The sequence below is a fragment of the Paroedura picta genome, chromosome 1 (assembly GCF_049243985.1).
Source record: "Paroedura picta isolate Pp20150507F chromosome 1, Ppicta_v3.0, whole genome shotgun sequence".
In the NCBI taxonomy this organism is placed as follows: domain Eukaryota; kingdom Metazoa; phylum Chordata; class Lepidosauria; order Squamata; family Gekkonidae; genus Paroedura; species Paroedura picta.
The window spans coordinates 3,810,521-3,824,068 of NC_135369.1; the positions used below are offsets into that span (position 1 = coordinate 3,810,521).

Here is a 13,548-nt window from a genome sequence, read left to right on the forward strand (position 1 = left end):
ACACCCTGTGAGGTGGGTGAGGCTGAGAGAGCCCGGATATTACTGAAGAAGAAGAGTTGGTTCTTATATGCCGCTTTTCTCTACCTGAAGGAGTCTCAAAGCAGCTTACAGTTGCCTTCCCTTTCATCTCCCAAAATAGACACCCTGTGAGGGAGGGGAGGCTGAGAGAGCCCTGAGATTACTGAAGAAGAAGAAGAAGAGTTGGTTCTTATATACCACTTTTCCCTACCCGAAGGAGGCTCAAAGCGCCTTCCCATTCCTCTCCCCACAACAGACACCCTGTGGGGTGGGTGAGGCTGAGAGAGCCCTGATATTCATGCTTGGTCAGAACAGCTTTCTCAGTGCTGTGGCAAGCCCAAGGTCACCCAGCTGGCTGCATATGGGGGAGCAGGGAATCAAACCCAGATTAGAAGTCCGCACTCCTAACCACTACACCAAACTGGCTCTGTTTTCTCTGTTAGAAGCCGCAGCTTGCTGTAGTGGTTAGACCCAGCTTGGTGTAGTCTATTTCCGTGGCCATCGCCACACCCTCTGGCAGCCAATCCCACGTTTAAATTGCTCGCCGTATCAAGAAATCTTTCCTTTAGTTCTTCCCAAAACGCCAGGCTACCAGCTTCGTGGGATGTCTTAGCATTTTGGGAGAGACTGTAATTCTGTCAACTTCCACCAGGACTTCCGTCAGTCGCCTGTCTTCCACACTGAGACCGTCTGGTCGAAATTCCAAAGGGCTCCAAAAAGCCGGTGACCCCTGCCATAGATTGCCGATTCTCCAGATAATTTCTAGCCCAGAGTTGGCAACTTAGAAAACAGGGGTCACCCCTGTCCGAGGGAGGCCCACCTTGGCAGAGGCCGATCCTGCGCTGAGCAGGGGGTTGGACTCGAAGGCCTGTGTGACTCTCAGCCTCCGCTTCTTCTCCTCTCTCCAAGATGCCGGCCCCCCTCCCCACCACCCCCATCAGCACCCGTGGATGATGAAGTGGCACCCGGTGCGGTTGAGAGCCAGGATTCGGCGTCGCCGGCTTTCTTTCTGAAAGGTGATGCTCCTGCGGTCCATTAAGAAGCCAGAGACAATGTTAAGCACTTCATTTGCTGTGTGGGAGCTGAGTGCCCCCCGGTCCATTTAGGCCGAGCCGCAGGGGCAGCGCTGCCCGGGGTGACGGCAAAGAAGAGGGCCGAAGGATGTCATTAGAGAGCCGGGCCGGGCCTCCCGTCGCCGAGAGGAGCTCTTCAGATGAAAGAGGCAGGGCGCCGGGAAGGTGCGCTAATGGGACCGCCGTGGGCGGCTGGAGAGGAAGGCCTGCCAGTCGGGCAGAGGGCCACTTCAAACCCCACTTCAGCAGCCTGGAGAGGCAGCATCCGACTTGGAGCGCTTCCGGGCCTTTTTGTGGCCGCTCTGGAGGGTTTTTTGGACCCAAGGCCCCCTGCTGTGCTCTCCTGGGTGCCTCAAGTTGAGTTTGGAGGCCTCCCAGAATCAGAACTGGTCCCCAGAAGACAAAAGATCAGTCTCCCCCTCGGATCAAACCGGCTGCTCTGAAAGAGGGACGCTGTGGCCCCCGCACATCCCCAAATGACGCCCTTCCTGGCCTGCATCTTGCAAATCCCCAGGGACTCTGCAGGCCAGAGATGGCAACGATTCTAGGGAGGCCGGACCGCAGGTGAGACCTAGAGAGTCCCCAGGATGACAGCTCATCTCCAGGCAACTGTTCCCCTGGAGAGAAGGGTCACGGAGAAGGTAGACCAAGGTGGGGCCGCCGTGACGGTCCAAAGTAGAAGAAGAGTTGGTTCTTAGATGCCGCTTTTCTCTACCAGAAGGAGTCTCAAAGCGGCTTCCAATCACCTTCCCTTTCCTCTCCCCACAACAGACACCCTGTGAGGGAGGGGAGGCTGAGAGAGCCCTGAGATTACTGAAGAAGAAGAAGAAGAAGAAGAGTTGGTTCTTGTATGCCGCTTTTCCCTACCCGAAGGAGTCTCAAGGCGGCTTACAGTCACCTTCCCTTTCCTCTCCCCACAACAGACACCCTGTGAGGGAGGGGAGGCTGAGAGAGCCCTGATATCACTGCCTGGTCAGAACAGTTTTATCAGTGCCTTCGAGAGCCCAAGGTCACCCAGCTGGCTGCATGTGGGGGAGTGTAGAATCGAATTTAGCATGCCAGATTAGAAGTCCACACTCCTAACCACTACACCAAACTGGGGGGACAGCATCGGAGTCTGGGGTACCTTGAGGAGTGACCAAGTTCTCATCAAGGTGTGAGTGTTCGTGAACATGCACGCTTCCAGACAATTAGACAGAAATCATCGGAGAACAGATGTTAGGAGAGACTAAAGATCCAACAAACATGCAGCACAATGAAGAGAACTTACAGCTGCTCTCTGATGGTTTCAGTTTCATTTTGTGTGGAAGGGCGCATGCACACCAATGCTCACACCTTGAATCAAACTGGGGGGGGGGTCTAAGTGGTGCCCCCGGACAGAAATGTTATTCTAGGAGTCGTTTCCTTCCTCCAAACCCTGCCTTTTGCAGGCTCCATCCCAGAGTCAGGTTTCCCCCGAACCTCTACGACCCTATGAGCTGTCCCTGTTCTCTGGCTGGCTTCCCTCCCTCTATCAGCTTTCTCCAGGACCGTTGGCAACCCTAAGGGGGCAGCTCCTGTTGCTGAAAGGCCCCCTTCACAAAGAAATGCGAAGGTGGTGTGTGTCTTTAAGAAGGGAAGGGGGTGGCTGGCCTATCGATCCATAGCCCAGGGCAGGTGACCTCTGGGTAGCCGTGGGGGTTAAAGATCAGCCGTCCCCGTCTGTTCCCAGTCAGGCCCAAAGGCCCCGGCCAGAAGAGCTAATTAGAGTCCGACCGAGGCTGGGAGGGACACGGGTGCAGCGCGTGCTTGGTAGGGGAGCGGGTCAAGATTCCACACTGGCTTTTCAAGGTTTTGTGTGTCTCTCCCGGGCACCTGCAGTTTGCTGGTCCCTGGGATTTGCGAACAAGCAACTGCAGACTGCAGAACAAAATTTCGCGCGGCTTGAAAATATTCGCTGTGCTGAGTCGCCGAAGGGGATGGGAACCGGGATTTTGTAAATGCTACTGTGGTCAAGATGGGTGGCCCAGGAAGTCTGCCTGCAGCGGCAGAAAAGGGCCAGAGTCCAGGAGCCCCTTCTAGGCCAGTGGTTCTCCACCTTCCTTATGCCGCGACCCTTTACTACAGTCCCTCCTGTTGTGGGGATCCCCCAACCGTAAAATTATGCAAGGGTTCTTTCATAGAAATTAAACCGAAACTGAGCAATGGCGTGAAGATCCATTGTTCAGGATTTGATATTAATAGGTTTTTTTCCCGGGGTTTCTCAGCTCAGTTCTGCCCCTTGTCCCACCATGCCGATCTCGCTCTTTTCCGCTGCCCCAGACAGATGAACACTCTGTCTTGATCTACCCCGCAAGGCTGTTGTGTGGATGGCGCCCCCCCCTGGCCAAGCTGCTTGTCCTGCCGTGCCCCCTGTGAAAGGGTCGTTGGACCCCCCAAAGGGGTCCCATCCCCCGGTTGAGAACCACTGTTCTAGACTAGCAGCATTGGTGCTGGATTAAGGTGGCCGGGTCAGTCCGTCGTAGCAGCAGAAAAGTGCAAGAATACAGGCACATTCTGTCAAATCTTCTACACGATCTCATAACATCTTGACAGGAGCAGCAGAAAAGAGCCAACATCCAGGAGCACCTTAAAACAGCATATCTCAACTTCTTTTTACAATTGAGAAACCCCTGAAACATTCTTAAGGCTTTGAGAAACCCCAGAAGTGGCGCGATCCTGCAGAATATGGTTGGGAAGCAGAGCTGTGGACACGCCCACTCAGGGCCCCTCCCCTTTCCACCCTCTCCAGGCCCATCATTGGCCATTTTTTTGGGGGGGGGAGTCAACATGACAGTATATGGTCATGTGACCCAATAAATTTAACAAAACTTATTTTTATACACCCCCCCTCCCACCGATACCCAAACTCACACCCACTTTGGGAACCCTTCCAGGACTTGTCAAGAAACCCCCGGATTTCACAAAACCTTGGCTGGTTACAAAAGGCCTAGGCTAAGGGTGAACTAACTACACTCAAGAGAGCCTCTTGTGGCGCAGAGTGGTAAGGCAGCCGTCTGAAAGCTCTGCACATGAGGCTGGGAGTTCGATCCCAGCAGCCGGCTCAAGGTTGACTCAGCCTTCCATCCTTCCGAGGTCGGTAAAATGAGTACCCAGCTTGCTTGCTGGGGGGTAAACGGTGATGACTGGGGAAGGCACTGGCAAACCACCCCGTATTGAGTCTGCCATGAAAACGCTGGAGGGCGTCACCCCAAGGGTCAGACATGACCCAGTGCTTGCACAGGGGTTACCTTTACCTTTAACTACACTCAATGCACCTCGTCTTATATATACGTGAGACAGAGTTTGACGAGGAGGAGAACGGGGAAACCTGGATGCTCATCCATGTAACTTTTGAGTCTATTACATCAGACGCTGACAACCTTTTTTGGGTCACGGCCTTTTCCTGTTCCAGCCCCCACTTTCCCGGTTCCAGCTCTTCTCTGGTTCCAGCTCCCACTCGCCTCAGTAGGTTGGCTGCTTGCACAATGAGATAGGTTACAAAAGGCCTAAGCGAAGAGCGAACTAACTACACCCAACATACCTGGGGATAAGATAGTTACCAGCAATTCCCTTGTAGGAATGTTTCACAGTTGTAGGGAGACAGATGGGGCAAGCAGCATATGGCGAGGGGGGAGCCTTTGATCACTGACACAGGAAGTTTGGTTCCTCCTGTGTTTTTGTGAACTACAACTGAATTCCAGGGGATGGATGGGCTGTTTTGACAAAGAATGATCATTGGCTTTATTTGGTTGTGTGACATAGTCTATTGATGTAACAGAATTGAATTTTTGCTATATATTCCCTATCATGTAAGGAGTTCATAGTCTGACGAAGGGTGCTTGCACTCGAAAGCTCACGCCTTGAATAAATCTTTGTTGGTCTTAAGGTGCTGCTGGACTCTGATTTTATTGCGCTACTTCAGACCAACACGGCAACCCGTTTGAATCTTATATATTCACGAGACGGAGTTTGAGGAGGAGGAGAAGAAGGGGGAAACCTGAATGCTCATCCATGCAACTTTTGAGTCTATTACATCAGACGCTGTCTTTTCCCCCCGGTCACGGCTTTCTAGGAGTTCTTCTCCGGTTCCACCCCACCCACCCGCAGTAGGCTGGCTCCTTGTGCAATGAGCTAGGCTTCAAAAGGCCTAAGCCAAGAGTGAACCAATTACACTCAATATACCCTGTCTTATATATACGCAAGAGACAGTTTGACGAGAAGGGAAAAACCTGGATGCTGATCCATCTAACGTTTGAGTCTATTACACCAGACATTGTCAATCTTTTGGGGGGACCACAGCCCTTTAGGAGCGGTTCTCCAGTTCCAGTCCTCACCGCCCATAGGCTGGCTGCTTGTATAGTAAACTAGGCTAAAAAAGGCCTAAGCTAAGGATAAAATCATAGAATCATAGAATCATAGAGTTGGAAGGGGCCATACAGGCCATCTAGTCCAATCCTCTGCTCAATGCAGGATCAGCCCAAAGCATCCTAAAGCATCCAAGAAAAGTGTGTATCCAACCTTTGCTTGAAGACTGCCAGTGAGGGGGAAGAACTATCTATATGCAAGACAGATTTTAGGACATTCGACCAAGAGAAGCATGTGTGTTCATTCTTTTTCTTGAATGCATTAATTCACGCGCACTCAAAGGAACGGATTACACAATTTCTTCTTTCCCGTGATGAAGGTTGACTTTTCTAACAACTGCTGATGTCATATGCGACAAAAGGCAAATTGCATTGGTTCAGTTACCAGGACCTCCCATAAACACTTTGGCCTGCCCTTCTCAGTCTGTGGCTCCCTTCAAATGTACCAGGGCCCCCCAGTGGGCCGAATGGCAGCTATGCACTCTGCCCTTCAAAGCAGCCATTTTCTCCAGGGGAACTGATCTTTCTAGTCTGCAGAGCCATCCTAATTTCTGAGGCTCTCCAGGCCCCCTCTGGTGACTGGCAACCCTAAAGACCACTGTCACCCCCTTACGCAAGTGGAGATGTCCCCCAAGTACCAGTTGTTAAAACAAGGCCATGAAGACTAGGAACCTGGCTTTATTCATTCAAACAAAAATGAAGATGGTAGCTGACTCCCCCTGTTGCAGCTAGGGTGGCCAGGTTCCCCCTGCCCACTGGCGGGGGATGGGGGAGCAGGGTTGCCAGATCCAGGTTGGAAAACTCCTGGAGATTTAGGGATGGAGCTAGGGGAAGACAGGGACCTCAGTGGGGTACAACAAGGCCACAGAGCCCACCCTCCAAATGGCCATTTTGTCCAAGGGAGCTGATCTGTATCATCTAGGGATGAGCTGAAATTCCGGGGGATCCCCAGGTCCCACCTGGAGGCTGGCATCCCTAATTGCAACCCGCTCCCGCAGCCAAGGGGTCTGGAAACTTGACCCCTGAAACATGCTGATCTGCTCCAGGTGATACTGAGAGTGCTAGCAAATTCTGGAGCCATCGTTCACCATCTTGGGTGTCTCTTTGCCCCGAGTTTATCCTGAGCTACGGAAGGCAAAACAATGGTCTTTCCTCAAGAATACCCCCGAAAAGGCCAATCTGAGCAGTGCCTTCAAGCTCAGCGTAAGGGGGGGAGGACAGAAGTGAGGGATGGACGAAAATAGCAATGGGGGGAATGAAAAAAAAAAAAAGGCAGCCAGAGGAGAAATAGTCATCCGGAATAAACAGTGTCTGATATTGATTGAAGCCCATGGTTAGAAAGAGGAATGTGCCATCGCTGCAGAACCCGGAGTGGACAGACTGCGTTCGGCTCCTGTGATCAATAGCCCGATACATCAGGCGTCACCATGGAAACCCCTGGTTGCAGATTTGGGGAGGGGGATGGAGGTTTATGGATATGGAGTGGGGGAGATGCATCCAGTCTGAAAGGACCCAGTCCTAAAGCCTGGCTGTTTCCTTCCTTCCTTCCTTCCTTCCTTCCTTCCTTCCTTCCTTCCTTCCTTCCTTCCTTCCTTCCTTCCTTCCTTCCTTCCTTCCTTCCTTCCAGGAAAGTGTTCAAAATGGCTTAAGTCCCTTTGTTTGTCCGTCCGTCCGTCCGTCCGTCCGTCCGTCCGTCCGTCCATCCGTCCCTTCCTTCCTTCCTTCCTTCCTTCCTTCCTTCCTTCCTTCCTTCCTTCCTTCCTTCCTTCCTTCCTTCCTTCCTCTCTCTCTCTGTCTGTCTCCTTCCTTCCTCCCTCCCTCCCTCCCTCCCTCCCTCCCTCCCTCCCTCCCTTCCAGGAGAGTGTTCAAAGTGCCTTAAGTCTCTCCCTCCCTCCCTCCCTCCCTTGGTATTCTCGTCCTGCATCAATTGCAAATAAGAGATGGGAAAGTGGGTGATATGGTTATCTACTATCTGACCCATATAGGTTTGGGAGTAGGCATGTGCACCACCCAAAAGTTTTGGACGATTTTGGCCTTGGAAGAATCCAATTTGGACTGTTAAAGGATCGTCCAAATCAGCTGACTCAGATCCAGCCGAGGCGCTTTGGACATTTCCAAGGTGCCTTGGCCGTTTCCGAGGTACTAGAAGCCATTAAAGTCAATGGTGCCATCGACTTTAATGGGGAATTTAACGTTTCCACCATCTCCATGGCCTGGGGGGGTGGGGGTTTGAGTTAGAGGCTCCAAATTTTCAGGTTAGCCTCAGGAGACTCTTCTCCGACTTCCCTCCAAGTTTGAAAAGGATTGAATCCGGGGGTCCAATTCTAGGGGCTCCCAAAGAGGATGCCCCCATCCTACCTCCATTATACCCAATGGAGGCCGCAACAGAACAGTCAGCGGCAAACCACCAGGCCAAATCAGAGAAAAAAAGAAGAAATAAACACCAGGAGGAAAAAACAAACGAACAGTGAATCCCAAGCACCCCCAGACCAGACCCCACCCCACCCACAGAAACCCAAAGAATAGTTTGGTTTAAAAATAAGAACCAAAGACAAGTGCGATTAAAGGGGAGAAGAAGAAAAGTGAGGAAGAAAGAGGGGGGAAATCAGAAGTAGTCCCTAAGGCAAAACATTCAATGTCTTCTCCAGGGATGAAGATCCTCCATGGTTCAGTGCAGCAGCAGCAGCAGCACACTCTCTGGGAGTCAGGCTCAAAGAATCATAGAATAGAATCATAGAGTTGGAAGGGACCTCCTGGGTCATCTAGTCCCTTCCAACTCCATGATTCTATTCAATGAATCTCCTCTGCCACAGCTGCGGGTCAGCGTGGCAGCACAAAGCCTCTGGGCCATGCAGAGAAGATTTTCAAAAAGGAAAAATCTCCTGTGAAAGGCCAAGAAACGTCCCCCCCCCCACAACTGCCTCCCTATAGGCTAACCTCCCCCCCCCAGTCTCCTCCCCCCTCACTTAGTTTGCCTTAGTTTGCAGCACGCAGGCATTGCAAGCTGCAAGACCTCATCATTGCACTGTATTTGCAGACACAAAATGCAGTGCAGTGATTGGCTGGGCTCCTCCAGGAAGCCTAGCCGTTGGTCGGCCACCCTCCCCTTTGTCCTGCCCGGCCAATCACTGCAATGCATTTTGAATCTGCTAAGGCAGTTCCCGCCTGTCTATTTCCCTCTAAACGTTAAACAGCCATCCGAAGCGCTGGAGCATGTTGGAGCAGCATGCTTTCAACGGCCACCCTTTGGCTCTGTTCTTATGGGGATTTTTGCTTCGGACCGTATTTGGCCGGTCTGTCTCCGAAGCAGCCCTGCTCCAGAGACTTTTTGGCCAGAGCGGTCCAAAGTGCACATACCTAGTTGGGGGCCTGAGCACGCGAAAGCTTTCAGGTTCTACAGAGCTCCTCATTAGAAGAAAAATTCTGTGACACCTGAAAGCTTGCATGCTTAGGCAATGACTTAATGGTACATGGCCAGGCTTTGCCCCTAAAATAAGAGCTGTTGGCGTTCTCCCACACTGGGTGCAAAAAGATAACCAGGTAAACTGGGAGGCCCACTGGGCTGGTCGGGATATTCGAGAAGTGGCACTTCACACATGCTCTGAATCCCAGAGGCAGATTTTAGACAAGATCTTCTCAGGCCATGAATAGGAAATGGGACGAAAGATGTACAACACTGACACTAGGCCCTTTTTGTAATTTGTGGAAGGGCTTTGCAGCAAGCGACACCCACAAGCTCTCGATAGAGATAGCAAGGATCTGATCATTTATACATAAAGAATAAATTTATACATAAAGAATAAATCCTAAAGCATTGCTTTAGGATGCTTAGGGCTGATCCTGCGTTGAGCAGGGGGTTGGACTAGATGGCCTGTGTGGCCCCTTCCAACTCTATGATTCTATAATTCTATGATTCTAAGAAGAAGAGTTGGGTTTTTTAATACCCTGTTTTTCATTACTGAAAGGAATCTCAGAGCAGCTTACAATCGCCTTCCCTTCCTCTCCCCACGCCCTGTTAGGCGGGGCTGAGAGAACTCTGAGAGAACTGCTCTGCAAGAACAGTTCTAAGAGAAGCATGACTGGCCCAAGATCACCCAGATGGCCGCATGCAGAGAAGAAGGGAATCAAACCCCGTTCTCCAGATTAGAGGCCACAGCTCCAAATAATTACATCAAGCTGGCTGGGTTATATATTTCTAAATGGTTTGACCAGGGCCGGACCTTGAGTTCTTGCAAGATCTTAGCCGATTAAATCATGTTTTTGTCAAGCAATGAGTGGATTGAAGTGACATCGGGGATTCTCATGAAAGGAAGGAAGGAATAATGTCTTTATTTTCGGAGGCTGGGCTGGGAGACGGCGGGAGGTATATTCTCTGGGCAGGAACATGTTGTTTGTAAAAAAAAAACAATTGCAAATTAGATCCTTTATGATAGCATTTGAAATCCGTAGAGTCCACCTTCAAAAGCATCCCTTTTCCCTAAGGAAACGGATATTTCTCATCTGGAGATGAGCTGTAACTTTGGAAGATCCTCAGGTTGCACCTGGGGGCTGGCATCCCCAAGGAGAGAGGCCAGAGCTCAGGGGCAGAGCCTGTGCTTGGCAGGCAGGAGGTCCCCGGTTCAATCCCAGGCAGCTTCTCCAGCTGAAAGGACCAGGCAGGAGGGGATGGGGAAGACCTTTCTCTGCCTGAGACCCTGGAGAGCCCTGGGGAGGGGCCAGAGCTCAGGGACAGAGCCTCTACTAGGCAGGCAGGAGGTCCCCGGTTCAATCCCAGGCAGCATCTCCAGCTGAAAGGACCAGCCAGTTCCTCTGCAGGGCCAGCCACAGGGCAGAGAGGCCGAGGCCTTCCCCTGAGAAGACCCTCAGAAGAGCCCTGATGGGTCAGGCCAGGGAGGGTCCCTCCAGTCCAGCCTCCCGTCTCCCCCAGGGGCCAGCCAGTTCCTCTGCAGGGCCAGCCACAGGGCAGAGAGGCCGAGGCCTTCCCCTGAGAAGACCCTCAGAAGAGCCCTGATGGGTCAGGCCAGGGAGGGTCCCTCCAGTCCAGCCTCCCGTCTCACCCAGGGGCCAGCCAGTTCCTCTGCAGGGCCAGCCACAGGGCAGAGAGGCCGAGGCCTTCCCCTGAGAAGACCCTCAGAAGAGCCCTGCTGGGTCAGACCAGGGAGGGTCCCTCCAGTCCAGCCTCCCGTCTCCCCCAGGGGCCAGCCAGTTCCTCTGCAGGGCCAGCCACAGGGCAGAGAGGCCAAGGCCTTCCCCTGAGAAGACCCTCAGAAGAGCCCTGCTGGGTCAGACCAGGGAGGGTCCCTCCAGTCCAGCCTCCCGTCTCCCCCAGGGGCCAGCCAGTTCCTCTGCAGGGCCAGCCACAGGGCAGAGAGGCCGGGGCCTTCCCCTGAGAAGACCCTCAGAAGAGCCCTGCTGGGTCAGGCCAGGGAGGGTCCCTCCAGTCCAGCCTCCCGTCTCAGCCAGGGGCCAGCCAGTTCCTCTGCAGGGCCAGCCACAGGGCAGGGAGGCCGAGGCCTTCCTCTGAGAAGACCCTCAGAAGAGCCCTGCTGGGTCAGGCCAGGGAGGGTCCCTCCAGTCCAGCCTCCCGTCTCCCCCAGGGGCCAGCCAGTTCCTCTGCAGGGCCAGCCACAGGGCAGAGAGGCCGAGGCCTTCCCCTGAGAAGACCCTCAGAAGAGCCCTGCAGGGTCAGGCCAGGGAGGGTCCCTCCAGTCCAGCCTCCCGTCTCAGCCAGGGGCCAGCCAGTTCCTCTGCAGGGCCAGCCACAGGGCAGAGAGGCCAAGGCCTTCCCCTCATAAGACCCTCAGAAGAGCCCTGCTGGGTCAGGCCAGGGAGGGTCCCTCCAGTCCAGCCTCCCGTCTCACCCAGGGGCCAGCCAGTTCCTCTGCAGGGCCAGCCACAGGGCAGAGAGGCCGAGGCCTTCCCCTGATGTGGAATTCAGAGGATTAGTGCCTCTGAATGTGGAGGTTCCCTCAGTCACCATGACTAGGCGCCACTGATGAGACTTACCCTCCATAAAGCAGTGTTTCCTTTTGTCCGTCCAGAACCTACTGCCCATCAGCTTCAGTGGATGCTCTCGAGGTCGAGGATTTTGGGAGGAGGTGGAAAAGTTCTCTTTTTCATCCCTGTCCACCCCGTGCATAATTTTATCAACCTCTTCCATGTCTCCCCCTCCCAGCTCCTTAGTTATCCCTTTTGTAAACCGAAAAGTTACTCTTCAGGAAGTGGGATGCAAGACTCAGGATTACACAGAGCTGGAAGAGACCGCAAGAGGCCATCCAGTCCAGCCCCCCACCTCCTCAGGGGGATAAATACTTGTAAATAAATGAAACATTCATGCTGCACTATGAAGAGCAAGAGAGGCATTCATGGGCCAAGAGAGGAAAGGTCACTACAGGGGGGGGATTCTTCTTCCGCGAGATGCAAAGCCTGTCTAATCCGGATCCCGCCTTCCTGCCAAGTGGCGCAGACTGAATTGTGGGAGGGCCGGGTTCGAATCCGGCCGTGGAAGCTTACTGGGCGACTTTGGCCCAGCCACAAACTCTCAGTCCAGCCTACCTCGCAGGGTTGTTAGGAAGATAACAGAGGAGAGAATAACAACTTTGGGTCCCCTTTGGGGGGGAAAGCGTCGTCGAAAGGCAGTAAACAACCAAAGCAAGAAATAAATTCTCAACCAAGAAGGGCAAGGGCACGCAGCCCACGGGAGAGAGACTGCCCCCTGCTGGGAACCCCAAAAACGGCAAGAGCCCAGCCACGCCACATTTGCCGCCCAAAGCAAACAGAGAGCACAATCCTGGGCGTCCGCAGCCGTGCAACAAGCCCTCTTTGGGCCCCGTGGCTTTGTCCACGTGGCCCCGAAAGCGCGAACCCCACCCCCCGGCCCTCCCCCCGACCAACACCCCACTCACCTGCTCGGGAGCTGCATCTAGAAGCAGGGCCCGTCAGCCTGGGCCCGAGAGGGACAGAGGGCCTTACACGGACGGTGGAGGCCGGGAGCCGGATCGTGAGGGGGGGTGCCCCTGGAAATCCCCCCCCCCTCCGCCCAAAAGCTGCGAGGAGGCTGGCCTCCCGGTTCACCTCGGCTCATTAAAAAAAATGATGTGGAGCACACATGCTCACACACATAACCGGCACACAGACATTGTCCTCCCGGCAAATTAAAACCGCTCCAGCGTGGTGCAGGCGTGCGAGAGAGTGAATCCTTGAGACCAGAAACATATTGCAGGGTACTTATTGATTTTCATTCCCCCAACCCCCCCCCCCCATCCGCTTCCAGCGGATCAATGCGGCTCCAATCGATACGCTGAGCGGGAGATTCACCCATGTGGCACACTCTCAAACACGAGCGCTCTCTCTCTCTCTCTCTCTCTCTCTCTCTCTCTCTCTGGCTCTCAAACACACACGCGCACACACACGCACATGCACGGTCTCCAAAGAGAGCGGTGGTGAATAGGAAAGGCCAGAGTCACCAGGCCAGAGATGCGCACGACCCCCAACCCGTCCCAGACTGCAAGGATGGGTGCATGAAAAATTAGCCTTTTCACTGGGTGCAAAGCATACATCCTGCACATGGGAATGTTCTGGTCATGAGGTAGGCAGCGCATGGGTGGTGGTGGGGACAGTGGTTAAGTGGTAGAGCCTCTGCTTGGCAGGCAGGAGGTCCCCGGTTCAATCCCAGGCAGCATCTCCAGGAAATCAATCATCAGTAAGGCCAAAGCTGAGAGTGAGCTAAGATTGGCCAAGGAAGCCCACTGTAACAAGACATTTTTTTCAGTTATGTGTGGAGCAAATATAAAGTAAAGGAGGCAATAGGCCCACTGTTGGGTGCAGATGGACAAACTCTAAAGGAGGATGCAGAGAAAGCAGAAAGGCTTAGTGCCTATTTTACATCTGTTTTTTCCCACACGTCAAAGTGTTTAGGCACATCTAGAGATGGCAGTAGCCAAAGGATAGTGTCTGGGTGGCAGGTTGACACGGACAGAGAGGTTGTTGAGAGGCATTTAGCTGCACTGGATGAGTTCAAATCCCCTGGTCCAGATGAAATGCACCCGAGAGTGCTCAAAGAACTTTCCAGA

The 13,548-nt window shown here is 53.4% G+C and overlaps 1 protein-coding gene across 1 annotated transcript in view; it reads right to left on the reverse strand.

Annotated features, from left to right (window-relative positions):
- Nucleotides 1-12,635, reverse strand: part of LOC143829362 (hepatocyte nuclear factor 6-like) — an 82,824-nt gene extending 70,189 nt beyond the window's left edge. Inside the window, exon 1 of the mRNA XM_077320114.1 lies at nucleotides 12,382-12,635. The gene's annotated coding sequence lies outside the window, so the exon portion shown is untranslated. The remainder of the gene's footprint in view (nucleotides 1-12,381) is intronic.
- Between the last annotated feature and the right edge of the window lie 913 nt (nucleotides 12,636-13,548).